Below are 20227 nucleotides of genomic sequence, written 5' to 3'. Positions count from 1 at the left end.
AACAACTCGGGAATTAATGGATTCAGTTAGGTGATACCATAACACAACACAACAGCTGAACTACCAGCAAGGAAAACAAAACAAATTTATCAAAACTTATTTAAATATAACTAAATATTGCATAAATCAGTAAGAACCAGTAAGTGCAGTCCTATTCTGATCAATGGTTTTAAAATAAGATCAAAACACTACTTTTAGCTTTTCCATCACATGTGCTATAATATCAGCCTCTAAAGTCTTGCTCAAAATGACCATTTCATATCTCCCACACACGATGTTGTGCTGTAATACCACACACCTCCCATTCTTTCCATTCTGAAGTAAGAAGAACTCTAATTTTTCTAGACTCTGTTCATATTCCTTCCCTTCCATGCCCTGGATCTTTCTGTCAACTTTCCTAGAGACCTCTTCCAGCAGTCTGAAATCTTTTTCTTTATGTGACCTACAGAACTGCACACAGTATGGACAGTGTCATGTGACTAAGGCCCTACAGAGTGGAAATACTGCTGCTTTAATTCTGGAATGCATACCCCTGAGGATGCTTCCTAGCTTTCTGTTTACTGATGCCTCTGTACTATAACTCTGTTCTTGGGGGTCTCACTGACACCCCCATATTTGGTTTCCTGCTACATTCCTTCAGTCCCACTTTCCCCATCTTATTCTTTACACTTGGACTGTTGTGGCCTAAGTGCAGTATTTTGCAATTGTCTACACCAAACCTCAACTGATATCTTTATGACCACCTGATTAATCTTTCCAGATCCTTCATGAGACTCTTTCCCCATCATACTCTGCTACATATATCTTTGTGTCATTAGCAAAGAGGTTGTTCCTGTTCTCTGATCCATATAATATTCTTAAAAACATCATACTAGAGAGTATGGATCCAGGAGAGTCCACTTTAATATTTCACTACTCCCTTTCCTAATTCCTGGCAGTGTCCTTTCCATCACAACCCTCATGATATTACAGCATAAGAGCATGTCCTGGCCCTGCCTTCCATTCCTCCAGTTCTGTCTGTCCCATTCTTCTTTCTGCTGTCTGCTTAAAATCCCTTGTTTCTATTCTTGATCCTTTCTATTAACTCTATTTCATCTGTAACATTTGCTCTCCTTACCATCTTTGTTGTCTGTATTTTTTTGGTCTCCTTCTACCATATCTCCTCCGTCTACCCACCCCATCTCTTGTAGACCCTAACTTTTGCCTTAACTGTTAGCTTTGTAGTGAAATACAGCCATATTGACATTCTTTTTTGTCTTTTAGCCTCTTCTTCACATCCTTGTCCATAATTCTGAGTAACACATACCTGAGCCATAATCATTGCTTACGTTTACTCCATCACTTAGCTTCCAGTCTCCTGAGTCCTCTTTGATCATCTTCATCAACACAGCATAATCCACTCTTCAAAAATTCCATACCATTGTCTTTGCTTTTTTTTATTTTACCTTTCCCTCTTACTCTAAAGCATACAATAACATGATCAGTATTGGCTAGCAGTGCATTAACATGGATATCCATAACATACAATGCATGGGTTAGAACCACATCTAAAATTCTATCCTTTCTGGTACAGTCCTGCATCATTTGGTTCAACATCTCTTGGTCCAGGACTTTGATCAACTCCTGCTCCATCTTCATGCCAGAGGTATGCATCTCCAAGACTGATCTTTGCAGATTCAGATCCCCTGGATTATTATCCACTATCTTCTACCCCACTCCTTTATTTTCTCCTGCAGTCTATGTTGCTATATATAACATATCAGTGTTATGCCTTTTAAATGCCTCATACTCATCACTTTCTTTCTAGATGTTCTGAAATACATAGCATTTCCGGGTCTATATTATATTGTCGACAGGTGAAAATGGCGATTCTGACTTGTTTGACACCAAAATGTCAAACTACAATATTAGCGAACGGAACAAAATTGTTTGGTCGTTGTCTTACACCTGCCCTTTCCCTGACTGTAGTGTGGTCTCAGAGTTAGGATATTTAGTTGGGGGGGTGTGGGGGCACAACCCTGCACATTGGGGGGGTGAAGCCCCCCATTTAAATACATTTGTTTTTGTGTGGCGTTTGTGTTTGGCCAACCAACTTCTTTGGCCAAATCGGTTGATTTGGCCGTTTGCTAATTTTATAGTTTGACATTTTGGTGTCGAACAAGTCAGAGTCGACATTTTCACCTGCTGACAATATAATATAGACCCAGCATTTCCAATGTACATGCTTTGCATCTGTTCAAACCCTGTTTTAGCAGATGTACTCTTTCCTTGGTTTTTGATTTCTAAACCCAGCCAGTCCCCAGTCCCCTCCCAATGTATAATAACACCTTTGCAGCTCTTTCTACCTACATTATTTCTTCATTATTTATGTATCATTGCTTCTTTATACCATGCATATTTGATCTATTAAACTACCAAACTGTTAAAACGTTAAATCACATTGTTTGTGCCCCAAAAGGTGACTTGTGGTTCTAAGCTGCTTCGCTACAGCCACTCCTTTGTTATTTGTTAAACACTTTTTCAGCATTTGTATTTGTTTTATAAAGTTTCTTAAATAGATTACTTTATCATTGGAATTTGTGCACCATGCAGTTTGTAATGTGTATACATGGATTGCCATGTCTGTTAAAAATGTTAAGCTACCTTACATCTTCATAGAAAACAATGTAGTTATTTCTTGTTGTACCTCCTTCTTGTGGTTTTAGGAGAGGCAGGAATGGCACTGGTATGGGGAGCAACTGAGTTGCAGCACAAAGTGATCAAACAGTATATTTATCATTGACCAGACATGTCAGATGACTAGTGGCACCCAACTTAGGCCAAAGGAAACTGGAACTAAAACAAGTATTTTGAATGAAGTGAGAAACCAAGCACTGGTGCAGGATTTAGAAAACCTACTTTTGTTATTATCACTTTGTTCAGTGCTGCTGCTGAGGCAGGGTATGTATACAGAAGCTTGTTCTGTTATTACAAAGAAAAGATCTGGGAATGGTAGCAAAACTATTGTTCATTGCTCCCTATACCTAGATGGAGAAAGACAGAAATGCTTATGTTTCTTATTTTCAAATAAATAGCTAAAGAATGTTGTTACTTCAGTTCTTTTTGAACACTAGTGCTTTCCTCCCCTTCTTACACTGTATATTGTGCTTAAGCTTTCAGGATCACAGTTAAAAGACATAAAAAAGAAGCTAATAAGACTAATGGAACAAAAATGGTACAAGAGAGTACAGCTGTCAGAGTTTGTTAAATAAGTGTGGCCTGGAGGACAGGTAAGAGATAGAAAGGAAAAGCACCACATTTGCAAACAAATTTATGGATGAACAATAAAGTTTTGTGAGGAATTTGTCAACTAAAGCTATATACCAAAGGTTTAGGCAGTAATATAACTGGCATGGAGTTTGTGAGAGATGCTAGAAAACGTTGGCCCTAAAAGAGTTATATCCATACATACCATACAAGTATGGCAATAGAAAGAGACCACCAGGTATACTATAATTAGTGAAGTATTAATGAATGCAGATAGCTCCCTAATTTGTTACTATCATACCCCCTTTCCTATCTACACTTCCACCACTGTTCCACTATTTTACTACTCCTACCTGTCACTGCTCTCCTGGAAGTGAGCACAGTGCATTCCTCTTTTTCATCACACTCTCTGTAAAGTAATGTATCCTCATCTCTTTTTCTCCTAGATATTCACAGTTTTAATCCTAAACCATACCATCTTCTTTAGAATAATGACATTTTGTCCTCTTCTTAACTACAACCTTCCCTGCACACACCCCCACCCCTCACCCCCCACACACATATAGTTATCATTAAAAGCTAACAGACTTTTTTCACATTCCATAACTTCTGTCTGTTTTCAGGCTGAATAGGGAAAAGCAAAATTGGTAATATGAGGTTGGCAGATTCAAAGGGAAACATAAACTGATTTTCTGCTGGATGGTTCTTGACTTTTTTATTAAGTGTTTTTGAGGTAATTGTCAGAAAGAGCAATCAGTTAATCTTCATTACAGTTCATAACCCAAAACAGCTTCATTGCTTTTAAACTTTTTTATCATTTTCATAAATTCACACAGTAGCTGTTTGAAATATGACATCTATAGGAAATAACCTTAATAACTGAGACACATATCATCTAACAGTACACCAGAATAATGTGTTTTCACAGATGGACGTCAAATATTATTTTAAGCAAGTATGCATACAGAGTTTACTATGTTATGCTGAAATAATGAAACATAATCAATACTGTTTACTGTAATATGAATACTTTAATCAAAATACATGATCCTTTATAATAAAGTGAACTAAATGTTGTAGCAGAGTTGATGCAATGGCTGGTGTATAGGGTGTTCACAAGCACAGATGGTGAACTAGTTTCTAATACTGAGCCAGGTGCTTGAAGTCTTAACCAAGAGATGGATAAGTGAATGGTGCATCTTCTCCTCACCTTCCTCAGAGGGACAGGAGGAGACAGATGTGTTATGACATTACCACCAATGTAATGAAGAGTAGGGGATGTCTGCAGATGTTATATTAATAAGGACAGAAGGCTTTACTAACTGGCAAAGACATGCATGAGAACAAATGTGTGCAGTACACCTTAGGCCTCTGGATCATCTACTGCCATTAGAAATGGGGAAATTATAATGATAGGGAAAAATACCTCTCTCAACTCAGTACTGGCGTAACCAGTCAGGAGGAAAAGGAAACCACACTCACTACAATTCCAGTCTCACATAGACCTACCACGACAGCAAACCAAACACATAAACACAAAAAAACATACTTGGAGGCTCTAAATAAAAATCTGCCTAAGCAGCAGAGACCTCCAAAGCAGACACCCAAGCAACCGCTACCCCAAAACAAAACACGTGCAACACATAGCTCACAAAGCCAGTGTGCTGAACAGTCACAGCCCTTAAGGCTAAACAACACACCTGATACACTTGTAATAGGTGACTATCGTCAGGCACACTGACGTCCCGCTCACCAGGCTGAACAAGGAGAAGGTCACGGTGAGCTGCCTGTCAGGCGCTAGGATACGCCACATAACACAAGCACTCAGGTTACTCCAAGGCAAGTACAAATATGACTCAGTCATTGTCCATGCTGGTGTGAATGACCTGAGACGTACCTCCCTGGACTACATGAAAAGAGACATAGAGGAGCTCTGTGAGCATGTAGCCCAGGCCAGTATGACCCTGACCTTGAGTAGCATCTTACCCTCACCAAGAATGATGCCACAATATGAAGACAAGATGATCAATTTCAACAATTGGCTTAAGTATTTGTGTCATTCAAAGGGGATCCAATGCCTGTCAGCCTGGGATGGCATGCTCGACAAGCCATGATGCTTCGCTAGGGACGGCTTGCACCTGTCACCCCTGGGCTTTCGGATATTGGTAAAGGCTCTTGCTACCCCCATAGTGCCTTTTTTAGACAAGGCTCAAAATACAAACCCACCTTCATAGGTATCACAAAGGATAAGAAACTAAGAGTAATGCTACTCAATGCCAGAAGTCTAAACCTCAAGATGCACACACTCGAAACTCTTCTTAGCATGGAGAACATTGATATCTGTGCAGTAACAGAAACCTGGTTCAAGGCTCCTGAGAGCACCCCAGCACTACCAGGTTATACCTCATACCATGCTTTTCGGCCCCAAAACTTGGACCAAACCACAAAAGGAGGGGGAGTATCAATATTCGTCAAAGATACCCACACCCCCAGGTTGGTGGCACAGCATGAAGCATCAGAGACTATCCATGTGCAACTAACAGTGGGTAAAACTGCCTTCCAGTTTATAGCCTGCTACAGACCACCCTCCCAAACTGAGGAACCCCACTCGGCCTTCCTGAGAACACTGGAAAATATGAAGGTCTCTCCAAACACCATTATATTGGGCAACTTCAACTACCCAAACATAGACTGGGAGCATTACTCTAGCTCCAACACCCTAGCCCAAAGGTTCCTAGAATTTATAAACTCAAATGCTACGGAACAACTTGTTACCACTCCCACAAGAGGGGAAAACATACTGGATCTGATCATCACCAACGTGGGGGCTCTATGCTCCAGACCAGAAGTGTATCCCTCACTGGTAAGATCAGACCATAAACTAATCTCACTGGATATTCGCATCCCGACCCCACCACCTGCCCAGAAAACCACAGTGAAAAACTTCTCTAAAGCAAATTTCACACTCCTCAAAACCGAGGTGGAATCCTTCAAAGCCCCCGTGCCTGTGGAAAATATGGCCCAGACCGCAGAATCCTTTATAAACACATTCTATGAACACCTTCAGGAATGCATAGATCATGCAATCCCAAATAAAACCAAGACCCAATCCTCCAAAGGCAGGCGTCCTGTCTGGTGGACCCAGCCATAAACGAACTATACAATAGAAGGAGGAAGCTACTACATGACAGAGCAAAATCCCAAAAAGGGAAGGCATTTCTGATCAGTATTAGCAAACAACTACGGGCACTCATAAAATCGTCTAAGGCCAGCTTCAAGAGAAAAATTGCACAGGACACTAAGGATAATCACAAGGCTTTCTTTAGTTATGTTAGGAACCTGGGTGGGAATTCCCAGATATGCTCAGAATTAGTCAAAAATGACAAAAAATACACCGAACCCACAGACATTGCCAACATCCTAGCTGACAGGTTCAGCGCAAACGTCTCCCCCCCCCAACAAAAGGGCAAATATCTATCCCAGTAGAGTGCTGCCCCCCTGACATCTCAAATGCTCAGGTAAGAGCCGCCCTCTCCAAAGCAAAAAACACAGCATCAATGGGACCAGACGGTGTCCCGGGCTGCGTCCTACATGAACTCCAAGAAGAGCACTTAATTTTAAATCGTTTTTTTCTTAAAACTTGCATATTTTCTGTCCTTGACCTAGCACTCTTGTGTGGGGTCATTTACTGCACTGTTATAACTTGATATTACTTGTGAACCTCTGCTATCTCTGTAAAAAACAAAAACAAAAAAAATCTTGCTTTTTTCCCACTTTTCTGAGAGTTAAAAAAGTTCAGTTACAGGCTTGCTGTTCCTGAACTGTTTGAAAGTTTCTGTGAGGCCATTTTTGCTTGGGCTGAAGGAGGGTCTCTGTGTTTATCAGTGGCAGTGACTAACATTGAGCAGCTTCCTGCCCCGGAGAGGTGGTTACTGACTTGAAACTGTAGTTTTATTGGCCACTAGGGTCATTTCCATAACTCCTTCATCTTCCTCTCTTAAAACCTAGTTGCCTCGTGGTTTGAGCGTCTTTTCAGGCTTGTTGGCTGTTGGTGAAGCACCCTCCAAGAGGAAAAAACGCTGAGAGAAGAAGGGGCCACTTTTGAGATTTTAAGTATTTTTTCTCTGTTTATTTGCTAAGTTTTTCTGCATAGCTGCCTAGCTTGAGCATTTTCTGGCTTGTTAAACTTGATTTCTTTATTAGTAGCTGTATTTAGAGCACAACCAAAAGCTGTTTGCTGAATTTCCTGTTTGCACTTAATTTTAAATAGTTTTTTTCTTAAAACTTGCATATTTTCTGTCCTTGACCTAGCACTCTTGTGTGGGGTCATTTACTGCACTGTTATAACTTGATATTACTTGTGAACCTCTGCTATCTCTGTAAAAACAAAACAAAAAAAAATCTTGCTTTTTCCCACTTTTCTGAGAGTTAAAAAAGTTCAGTTACAGGCTTGCTGTTCCTGAACTGTTTGAAAGTTTCTGTGAGGCCATTTTTGCTTGGGCTGAAGGAGGGTCTCTGTGTTCATCAGTGGCAGTGACTAACATTGAGCAGCTTCCCTGCCCCCCGGAGAGGTGGTTACTGACTTGAAACTGTAGTTTTATTGGCCACTAGGGGTCATTTCCATAACTCCTTCATTTGTCCTCAGAGGAGTGGTTTAGGGCAGTGACTTGTGGTTTGTTGGCCAATTTGGGTCATTTCCTGTCTTTTCCAGCCCCTGCTATAAAGCACGCTTTAGCGATTTAGTTGCTACTGTTGCACACTAGGGAGTTGGGTTAAGCAGGTTTAAACTATTCGGGCTACCTAAAGTCCACTCTTCAAATTTTCCCTTAAAACTACCTTCCTCGAACTATACTACTGATCTAATCAGCGTATCCTATAATTAAAAGATCATCTCTACTTGACTCCAAGTAGACTATTCTCTATCTGTTAAACGTAGCACTTGCTCCTACAGTACTTATTACCTTGATACGGCACTCTTGTCATAGATAGTACCCCAAAAGGCAACCCCCATTTCTCGGTCACCCACGTCCCCGGAATCTTTTTAAAGTTTTTTGTCTATTCCTTCTAGCATGTCGAGGGATCAGTTGCTAGTGTCCTCTCCTGCTCAGCTGGTGAACCTGGGAATATTGAGGCAATGTTACAATTGCCTCATGTACACAGACAACCCTCTCCTCCTCCCACAAAACACAAATACATGCGAGAGATGCAACTATACGGCCAAACTGGAGGCTGAGCTCTCTCAACATAGGACTGGAAAGACCAGTCAGGAGGAGAAGGTTACCACACACACTATAGACCCAGTCTCACATATTACCATTACAACCTCAAATCATACACATAAACACACAAAGACATACTCGGAGGCTCTGATCAAAAATCTACCAAAACAGCAGAGGCCACCAAAGCAGACACCCAAACAACCACCACCTCAGAACACAACACCTGCAACACATAGACCTCACAGTCAGAGTGTCAAACAGTCACAGCCCTTAAGGCCAAACACAATGCCAGACACACTAGTCATTGGTGACTCCATAGTCAGACACACTGACGTCCCGCTCACCAGACTGAGTAAGGAGAAGGTCACAGTAAGCTGCCTGTCGGGCGCTAGAATCCGCCACATAACGCAAGCACTCAGGTCTCTCAACAGCAGGTACAAATATGATTCAGTCATTGTCCACGCTGGTGTAAATGACCTGAGATGTACCTCCTTGGACTACATGAAAAGAGACATTGAGGAGCTCTCTGATTATGTAGCCCAGACAGGTATGACCCTGACCTTGAGCAGTATCCTACCTTCACCAAGAATGATGCCACAATACAGAGATAAGATGATCAGCTTTAACAATTGGCTTAAACACTGGTGTCATTCAAAGGGGATCCAGTGTCTGTCTGCCTGGGATGACATGCTGGACAAGCCACGCTGCCGCAAGGGACGGCTTGCACCTGTCACCCTGGGATTCCGGATATTGGCAAAGGCTCTTGCCACCCCATAGTGCCTTTTTAGGCAAGGCTCAAATTCTAAACCTACCACCCTAGAACACAAAAAAGGAAAAAAACTAAGGGTAATGCTGCTCAATGCCAGAAGTCTAAATCTCAAAATGCACGCACTCGAGGCCCTTCTCAGTATGGAGAACATTGATGTCTGTGCTGTGACAGAAACCTGGTTCAAGGCTCCTGAGAGCATCCCAGCGCTATCAGGTTTTACCTCATATCATGCGTTCTGGCCCCAAAATCTGGACAATACCAAGAAAGGAGGGGGGGTATCCATATTCATCAAGGACACCCACACCTCAAGACTGGTGGCAACGCACGATGCATCTGAGACCATCCAGGTGCAATTAACCATAGGCAAGACTGCTCTGCAAATTGTAGCATGTTACAGGTCACCCTCACAAACTCAGGAACCTCACATGGCCTTCCTGAAAACACTAGAGGGGATAAATGTATCACCAAACACCATCATACTAGGTGACTTCAATTACCCTAATATAGACTGGGAACACTACTCAAGCCCAAACACCCTAGCCCAAAAGTTCCTGGAATTCATAAACTCAAATGCCATGGAACAACTAGTCACCATCCCCACAAGAGGAGATAACATACTTGATCTCATCATCACGAACATGGGAGCACAATGTTCAACACCGGAGGTGTACCCCTCACTGGTGAGATCAGACCACAAACTAATCTCGCTGGAGGTCCTCATCCCACCCCACCTGAAATAAAAAAGACCACAGTAAAGAACTTCTCAAAAGCCGACTTCACACTTCTAAAGACTAGTGTGGTCTCCTTTAAGGCCCCGGAGCCGGCGGAAAACAGTACTCAAGCCGCTGAATCACTTACAAATGCCTTCTACCAGCACCTGCAGGACTGCATGGATAAGGCAATCCCAAGCAAAACAAAGACTCTTTGTACCAAAGGCAAGCGTCCAGTCTGGTGGACCCTAGCCATAAACAAACTCTACAACAAAAGGAGGAAGCTACTACAAGATAGAGCAAAATCCTTAAAAGGTAAGACACCCTTGATCACTATAAGTAAAAACTAAGAGCTCTCATAAAATCATCCAAAGCAAATTTCGAGAGAAAAATAGCTAAAGACTCAAAAGACAATCATAAGGCCTTCTTTAGCTATGTTAGAAACCTGGGAGGAAACTCCCAGATATGCTCAGAGCTAGTTCAAAATGATGTGAAGATTACTGATCCTACAGACATTGCCAACATACTGGCTGACAGGTTCAGTGCAAACTTCTCCCCTCCCCAAAGGAGAGATATCTATACCAAACGATTGCAGCCCCCAAACATCTCCAGCGCCCAAGTGAGAACTGCTCTCTCCAAAGCAAAAACACAGCATCCATGGGACCTGATGGTGTCCCCGGCTGTGTGCTCCATGAACTCAATGAGGAATTAAACCCACAGCTAGGACAGCTGTTTAATCAAAGTCTTACCTCTGGATACGTACCCAGGAGTGGCGCACTGCAACTGTGGTACCACTTCACAAAGGCGGTGCCTCCACCGACCCTGGAAATTACCGGCCCATTAGCTTGACAAGCCTTATCTGCAAAGCCATGGAGAGGATCATAATGGACCTCATAAATAAAGACATAGGAATTTGCAGACTTTGGATCCAACCCAGTTTGGCTTTGTCAAAGGCAGATCATGCCTTTTAAACTTGGTTGACTTTTTGAAACAGTCACCAAAGCCATTGATGAGGGAAAGGCAGTCCATACAGCCTACCTCGATCTGGCTAAGGCCTTCGATACAATACCCCATTCGGGTATCATTGAAAAACTCATCAGCTTAAATGTCAACCCATACATCACAAGATGGGTTGCAAACTGGCTGAGTGACAGAACCCACAGGGTCAGAGCTGCTGGCGCCATGTCAGACTCAAAGCCTGTCACAAGTGGTGTCCCACAGGGCTCAGTCCTGGGCCCACTCTTGTTTGGCATCTACTTTTCCGAAGTACAAGCAAACACAGGAGGGTTATGGCTGACAAAGTTTGCAGATGACTGCAAACTGGGCGCCATAGTAGAAAACACATCTGACACAGATATCCTTCAGAAGGGTCTCACAGAAGCGGATGACTGGTGCCAGAGCCACGGCCTAAAGTTAAATGCCAAAAATGCATAGTCATACCCTTCGGGAAAAACAAGGTTACCCTAGCTACCAAATAGGTGGCAATCCACTGAGCACAGAAGAAGTTATCAGGGACCTGGGGACCCAGGTTGATAGTAGTCTGTCATTCGACACCCATGTAGCTAAAGTAGTTAGGAAGACCTTCTACATTGCCCACCTTATCATGAAGGGATTCTCATCTAGATCAAGGGAGGTCATAGTCTCCCTTTACTCATCACTCATCAGACCAATGATTGAGTACAATGCCCCATTCGGAATGTATCTGACCCGACACTTGCAGCAGCTGGAGAGGCCACAAAAGTTCCTCACCAAAAGGATAAAGGGTCTCAAAAATCTGTCCTATGCTGCCCGACTGAAAGAACTCCAGCTCTATTCAGTCGCTACCGCTGCTCAGAGGTGACCTTTGCCTAACATACAAGGCCATGTCAAACCCAGATTTGATGAATATGCTTCACCTCAAAAAATCTATATCCATCAGAGCCACAAGGGCAGGAGACTTAAACCTTGACACGGCTATTAATAGGACGTGCTGGAGGGATAGATTCATCACCCAAAGACTCCCTATGCTGTGGAACAAAATCCCGGTACATGTGAGGCAGAGCACCTCGCTGGCCTTGTTCAAGAGAAATCTTGACCAATGGATGGGAGATCGCAGATATACCCCAGGGATTACCTCAGTGTCACTGCTCGACAGAGGCACAGCAAAATAATGGGTATAGTTCCCCATACTAAAGGGGTGGCGTAAGCCACAAAACGATGGGCTAGGCTTGTAAATGCCCTCGGGCAGATAGCCTAGTATGAACCTATGAACCTATGAACCTATGAGCTAAACCCAAATATAAAACTACTGCTCAATCTCAGCCTTACTACAGGATATGTACTCAAAGAGTGGCGTACAGCAACAGTGGTCCCTCTCCACAAAGGTGGTGCCTCAACGGATCCTGGAAACTATCGCCCCATAAGCCTGACTAGCTTGGTCTGCAAAGCCATGGAAAGGATCATCATGGACCTCATAAACAAAGATATTGGGGACCTACAGACACTGGATCCTACCCAGTTTGGCTTTGTTAAGAGCAGATCCTGCCTCTTAAACCTGGTTGATTTCTTTGAAACAGTCACCAAGGCCATTGACGAGGGGAAGGTTGTCCACACAGCCTACCTGGACCTCGCAAAAGTCTTTGATGCAATACCCCACTCGGGAATTATAGATAAGCTCACCAGCTTAAATATAAACCCCTATGTCACTAGATGGGTTGCAAACTGGCTCAAGCACAGAACCCACATGATTAGAATTGCTGGAGCCATGTCAGACTCCAAACCAGTTACAAGTGGCGTCCCACAAGGCTCAGTCCTGGGACCTCTCTTGTTTGGTATATATTTCTCGGAGGTACAGGCCAACACGGAAGGACTGTGGCTGACCAAGTTCACAGATGACTGCAAACTAGGCGCCATAATCGACTCTCCAGCTGACACAAGCATCCTACAAAAGGGCCTCATAGAAACAGACAACTGGTGCCAGAGCCATGGCCTCAAGCTAAACGCCAAAAAGTGTATAGTCATCCCCTTTAGCAAAAACAAAGTGCCCAAAAATTACCACATAGGTGGTAATCCATTAATCTGGAAGAAGTAATTAGGGACCTGGGGACCCAAGTTGATAGCAATCTCTCATTTGAAAACCACGTGGCCAAAGTGGTTAGAAAAACATTTTATATAGCACACCTAATCATGAAGGGATTCACATCTAGATCAGGGGAGGTCATCGTGCCTCTTTACTCATCCCTCATCAGGCCCATAATTGAGTACAATGCTCCTTTTGGGATGTACCTTACCAGACACCTGCAGCAACTGGAAAGACCCCAAAACTACCTCACCAAGAGGATCAAAGGGCTCAAACAGATGCCATATGCTGCCCGGTTAAAGAAACTCCAGCTCTACTCAGTGGCATACCGCCTGCTCAGAGGCGATCTGTGCCTGACGTATAAAGCCATGTCAAACCCAGAATTAATGGACATGCTGCACCTCAGAAAATCCAAATCCCATCGAGCTACGCGCTCGAGAGACTTGAACCTCATCCCTGAAATAAATAGGACATGCTGGAGGGACAGATTCATAACCCAGAGGCTCCCTTCACTCTGGAATAAAATCCCAGTCCAGGTTAGGCAGAGTCCCTCATTGACTCTCTTCAAGAGGAATCTTGATGAGTGGATGGGAGATCGTAGGTTTACCCCGGTATCACTTCTGTGTCACTGTTAGACAGAGGCACAGTATACTAACCTCAAAAAAGGGCATAGCAAAATTAATTCAAAATGGGTGGCGAAAGCCAAACACACTCTGGCTAGGCTTATAAATGCCCTAGGGCAGATAGCCTAGTATGAACCTATGAACCTATGAACGTCCTAGACCAAGAAATCTGGACAAAGCCATAAATAATGGGGGGACAGAGGTCCAAAAATAGGGACAATTTTTAAACATTGCTTTTACAAACTTAGAATGTTGATAGAATAGCAGGTTTTGCATTAGCATGAATTTTCTGAAGGGCATGAAGTCTGAAATTCAAATGTCTGTCATTATTTTCTGACTTCAGTCTTTAATGACTTGCCAATGATTTGCCAGAAAACCACAACTTTGTGAAAAATGGACCAAAAATATGAGGCAAAAATCTTGACAGTTGAGATGTATGTAAGGAAATTACATGCAAAGTCTACTATCCCTGCAGTTTATGGTACTAGGTTTTGTCTCCTCCAGGTTTCACCTCTGAATGAACACGATTCACAGAAAGATAGCTGGTGGACAGCAGTGTAACAATCCATTGATGTCTGAAACGTAAAGGATTTAAAATGTTTTCCTGTAGTTTTATGGATGATCAAATTAAAAGAAAATAGGCATACAAACAATTAGATCTCATCTTTAAATGTTCCAACTATGTGTCATACTTTTATATGATTCTGAGTTTGATTGTTCAGTACTATATGTAAGTTAGAAGATGGGCATTGTTTGTATCAATGTTATGTATACACACCTTTGCAAAGGTTAACAAAGTGATTGTTAAAACTGTTAATTAAGAATATCTAATTTTTACTTTGCTATTATCTAGTTATTGGCATCATCTGAAGTATATACATCACACATTTCAACCTGTCAGGTAAAGTAAGGTGAGTATCCAAAAATGAAAGCATGAATGAGTGAATTATTGTTGTATACATTCACAGGTACCCTACAGAAAACTGTTAAGTAAAACTTTAGAATTATTTCTACCCAGGTCAGTCCCTACACCTTCCTCCCCTTTCTTCTCCCTTCTCTTTCTTGATAGCAACTCACAAGCGACCGGTTAGTGACCCTACCACGCATGCATCTTATTCATGTTGCTGTCAATAGTTCAGGTAAAGGTAACAAGACAGTTCAGTTAGATCTATGCTTCCATGCATTGTTAAGTATTTTTTCTCATTGTAAAGCACTAATTCAGGTTTTGTGGCAAAAATGCATTAGTCAAAGAAGTAGAAACACAGAAGGTATCACCCACCCATTACTGAATAAGTGGTTCTATGCTTTTACAGAAAAATAGAGCTTCAGTTAACTCCCTGTTTTGTAGAGTTGTGAATGTATTTTTATCAACCAGTTGCAATCTGTTACTTATGCAAATTAATGTATTTATTTATTTATCTTTAAGTCCTAGTTTTATAGAATTGTGAATGTATTTTATCATCCAATGTCACTCTGTTACTTATCTTACTTAGTGTATGCATTATTTATCTTTACATCTATAAATGGGTAAACATACTAGTATAAAACTGTTTTCAGGCATGACCTGAGCAAGAATGGCTTCAAACAGTAATAATATTACATCATTAAGATATAAACGTGTAATTGGTCCAAACAAGACTAGGCTTACATCAGTAAATTGTGAGAAAAATACATCAGCTAGCAGTTAGCCTAGGCAACCTAGGCAATGTTGCATTAAGAGATCCAAAATAACTGATGGGACAACATTTTTTGGATGATCCTTTTTTAAATGGTGACAAGCATCAGGGATCATGGTATTAGCCACAGTTAAGTTTATTTCTAAGCATTCAGTTGATTGTTCTTTGTTTTTCTAACAGAGTGCTTGTCCATTACCCCTCCCTTCTTTTCCGGCATGCAATGGCACCTATCACTCTCCCAGACATACAAAACGAGGCACCTCAATCTCTGCAGTCCACACCCTTTTCTTAGGTTACTGGGGAATAATTGTTTCCTGAAGGGTATACACCAGATACCTGCACATAATTTTTACTACAGTAGCAGGTAGTGACATCATAGTGACATTTATGTTTCATCGTGTACCTGCCTAATAGCCTGCCCTTAACTCTAGGCCATCTCACAGGTTAATACCTCCCCTAGTTAAATTACTGACATTGCTCCTGCCTGCTTGCCCTCAGGCTGTCCTCATTCTTCTGTTTATTTAATACACCTGTGCTCAGGTGTGTGCTTGCTTGTGACCTTGGATTTGGCTGTATGAGTTTAAACATCCAGACAAGCTGAAGGAGTTAGGAGGGAGGGATGGCAGTGGCTAGTCATTGTTGGCTCACCTATTCCAAGAAGTTCATTTGATCCCACAAAGCAGTGCCACCAGAGGTTAAAGCCTGAGGCTATAGTTCCACCCACAAGAAACAAGTGAGTATGAGCCTAACAAATATGTATTCATACTCTAGCTGAGGGGCACAGGTGCATGGACCCATGTAACCACATTAGGCTTAACGTAGTAAGATACTATACTATGATTATAGACACATGGGAAGGCTACTGGTGCATAAAGTAAAAACTTCATTTTTCCTATTTGATTATGAAATGGTACTTCTTTGAGTATGCTCTACAATTTATAGCATCTTTGAATGCAACTGAAAAATAGGACAGTGACCATTTCCAGCATACCACACATGTAAATCTCCAGGTTCACCTGTAACTACATGTTGTAGCAATGTGTGTAATCTCAAATTGCATTAATTTATAGTATATTGTGACAAAGAGATCTTACTGTCTCAGACAAAGAATGATCACTGTTTCTCAGAGTTGGAATGACCCCCTTTCTTAATTTTCATGCATTTTTATTTTGAGAAACTTGCTTTCATGATAGAAGAAAACATGTGCTCACATCACCTGTGTACTTGAGTAATCTGTTTTCTGCTATCAAGGACAACTACTTTTGAATTTAAAAGTAGAGTCTCCTGCTGTAAGAGTGGAACGTATTCAACTACTTTGTATGTCTAAAAGATTAAATCTTTTTACAGACTAGCTCTAGCATGAATACTGAAGAGCTACTTCTGGAAAACTATATAACATGTACAGTAGCAAATGATCAGTTACATGCATTAGACTGTGAATATGCTCAAAGTTTCTGCCATGTAATATAGCACAGCTCCATACAGTTATCCCCACCTATTAATTTGCTTCCTGCAGCCTCATCCATTAAGTTGCTTCATGCAGCACCCCCATTACTTTGAAGTCAGCAGTCTCCACTGCCCACAAACATTTCATTATGTCAATAACAACTCTTTCAGTTTACTGTTTCTCTATAACCACCCCCCCCACACACACACACACACACACACACACACACACACTTGTGCAGCACCCACTTTCCACTGCAGCTTATTCTTCCCCTGCTGAAAGAAGATGCCTAGGGTTTATGATCTGTTTTACAAAGTTTGCTATCTGGGTTGTTGTGATGTTTATTTCTCATTATTAAAGCCACATTTATGCTAAGAGATGGCATCCAGCCTTAATTTATCTCCTACCACTTCTGTATTCTGACATGCCCTTAAAGCTGCATTCTAATATATGCACCTGCAATAATGTTTCTTCTTATCAGCTGCTTCCTTGTAATACATATCGTAAGCATCCAGAATTCATAAATGGATTTCCGAACACAGCAATCTTACAAATACTTTAAATGACAGTATTGCTGTTTGCTGTGTACTACTCAGTAGCACTGCAATAACTGAGACATACTCTGTTTACCTCAATTAATTTGTATCAGGCACAATAGAGATGAGGTTATGATACTTATTCTACAACCACCTCCCTTGCTTCCTAGCTGCTGCCTTGTCTTGCTGTGATGAATGCAGTCTATAGTGGACTGTTACAGCGATAAAACTAAGAAATACTATTATGCTGTCCACTTCCGGGATATAGCTTCCTTCCCTTTCCATTAAAAGGAAATTCAGAAACACACAAAAGTAAATAAACCTATTTCCGAGCAGTAAATTAATACACTGCAATTTGGTGACTTTAATGTCAGCTGCCTAGAGGAAGACCATGAAGGCATAAACATTATCCTTAATAGACAGCAATTTAAAAAATTACCACTCAAACAACTAGGACTAATAACCTGAGAGGAAGCTAACTCCTACTACACCTGTCATAACAAACAGGTAGGACAGAGTTCACCACTCCACTGCCTTATGCAGTGTTAGTGGCCATAGCTCTGTTCTTTTCTTGTAGTGATTTTAAAAACAGACTTGCCCCTAGTATTGTCAACACTAGACCGGAATATGAGAAACAGGAATACGATTGAAGCTGGGAAATAGCTGGGATAGACTGTTAGAACTAAAGATCTTCCCTGGTGCAATCATCTTCTTGGGAGCAAAATTCTCAGGAATCCAGAAGATGCATACTTCATCAGCTGCTCCTGTGGTGTAGAGGGATAAAGTTCTGACTATGACCCAAGTTCGATTAGCAGCTCAGGCATTTGATGGAGTTGGAATGGAGGATGGGTTATTACTATCCTGGGGGAGAGATCTTGCTTTCATCTTTCTCCAGCTGAGCGCTAGTAGAAGCTAGTGCTCAGGGAAGCTGGACATCAGGCTAGAGGGGTGGAAAAAACAGTCAGTGTATGCCCCTTAGGTCCCAGGGGTGGAACATGCTGTAGTTTCCTTATGATCAGTCAGTCATAAATAGTGCTAGGCATGTAGGGGGAGGGACATAAGTAAAAAAAAATCCTCAAACCCTGTGGATTGTGGTAGGACTCCTATTGCCCAGCCCACACATCCACTGTATGTAAGTGTATAATCCATAAGCAGAGCCCTCAGACAGAAGGTGAACAGGCTTATTGAGTGGGGAGGAATACCTTGAGGAGAAAAACTGGGGTTTGGATGAAAAAAAAATAGATGAATACTTCATCACCTGGACCAGAGTGCAAAGACAGGGAAGACAAAGCCAGGTTTACTACCATAGAAAAAACAGCTTCCTCACCTAAGAGAATGTTTGAATGAAATACAATATTTCTGTTGATACACAGGGCAGAAATGCATTCTTGCTCTCCAAAGATGAAAGAATACATGCCAGAACTCAGCCTATTTAAAAGTTGGATGAACTACCATCAGGAGCATAACAATCAGCCCTGATTACTTTTTCCAAAATGAAGAGGTAGTATCTTACCCTTTCAAAGCAGCCAGTGCTTTCAGAAATAGAATTCAGGTCCTACCCTTCTCATCCCTCCTCCTTCCTAAATGGTTGAACTGTTGAACTACCTGCTGAACCATAAAATGCTGCACTTTCACCTTAGGTAGGTCTCAGTTCAGGAATTCATAAATCTGCTTCTATATCTGAAGACAATAAGACAGGTATGAATGTCATCTTGATCCATTAAGTTATTTGCAGAGGACATACCCAAGCCTTTCCCAAATGTGTTTGAACTCTCTTTCAGCCATGATATGGTGCATGGTGTACAGAAAGAAGCAGTAATAATCTGTGTCAAAGCACCTGTCTTCTCAGGCCTACCTCAATTCTCTCAAGTGTAGCTAGAATGTAAGACAGTGTTGCTAAGTATGACCTATAATATAAGCACGGCCTCACACAATGAGACAGTATACACATGACCTTCTGGTTTGTTACAGCTAATATCCTTACCATCTTCATAGACCTTTCCTAATCATTTGATTCAATTAATCATCCTCTCCCTCCTTTCTGAACTGACATGGTTATTGCTAGGCTACAAGTCCTGTCAGTGGTTCTCTATCTGTCAAACAGTGACTTCAGAGTGAAAAATAATGGTGTCTGCCACATCACCCTGTTCTTATCACTGATGAAGTTCTCCAGTGATACATTTTGAGACCATTTTTTTTTTATTTTTATAAATTACCTCCCCATTGGAAATCTGCACATTCAACCTATTCTGAATGTGGATGACATGCTTATATAGCAGTCTACCCCTCCTGCGTTGGCTTTTCCAGTGAAAGTCAGAACCATCTTGTTGTACTTGCATGCTTTTTTTCCTAACCTGACACCTTCATATTAAGAGTATAAATCTAAACCCATACTTTTTGGCATATCCTCTAGATTGTGTAGTGTTACTTTAAGTGACTGTACTTCTTCACACTAGACTTTCACTTGAAATATAGCTTCATGTACCTAGAAATCCCCTTTCTCTGAGTGCTCATATACAACATCTTAAAGTTAAGATAAATAATAAGTTTAATCTAGGATGAAACTGTTTTCATTGATTATTCCTATGGGTAACGGATACCACTGGGAAAGGATTTTAATATCACATTTGGAATATGGACTCTCCTGCACTTGTTCAGTCTTAAACAGCTACCTTAAAAGCCCTACATTCTATGTCTAATAAAATGTACAGCTTCATGTGTCTTTGTATCCAGGGGAAACATCACTCATACTGTGTAGGGTGGTCTCCTGTCAAGGAAAGAGATGGCCAAATCCTCAGCCCAGTTTCATATAAACTATACTCAGGCCAGTTTCATATAAACATTTTGAATTCTTGTCCTCCTATGTCTCATAGACTACACACTGTAACTGAGCACTACCAAATCAAACTGATTTTAAATGCTATCATTGTGGGATGTCATAGC

At 41.5% G+C, this 20227-nt stretch overlaps 1 protein-coding gene across 3 annotated transcripts in view; it reads left to right on the top strand.

The window, feature by feature from the left end:
* Positions 1 to 20227, top strand: part of ESD (esterase D) — a 678542-nt gene that overhangs the window by 9161 nt on the left and 649154 nt on the right. For 2 of the 3 annotated variants that reach the window (XM_044071586.1, XM_044071588.1), the window contains exon 2: positions 14479 to 14536. The exons of the other annotated variant lie outside the window; for it this stretch is intronic. The gene's annotated coding sequence lies outside the window, so the exon portion shown is untranslated. The remainder of the gene's footprint in view (positions 1 to 14478; positions 14537 to 20227) is intronic. 3 annotated transcript variants of the gene reach the window in all.

The sequence above is a fragment of the Protopterus annectens genome, chromosome 5.part0, assembly GCF_019279795.1.
Source record: "Protopterus annectens isolate FY-2018-M chromosome 5.part0, PAN1.0, whole genome shotgun sequence".
NCBI lineage: Eukaryota > Metazoa > Chordata > Ceratodontiformes > Protopteridae > Protopterus > Protopterus annectens.
This window is presented reverse-complemented; position numbering and strand designations above follow the sequence as displayed.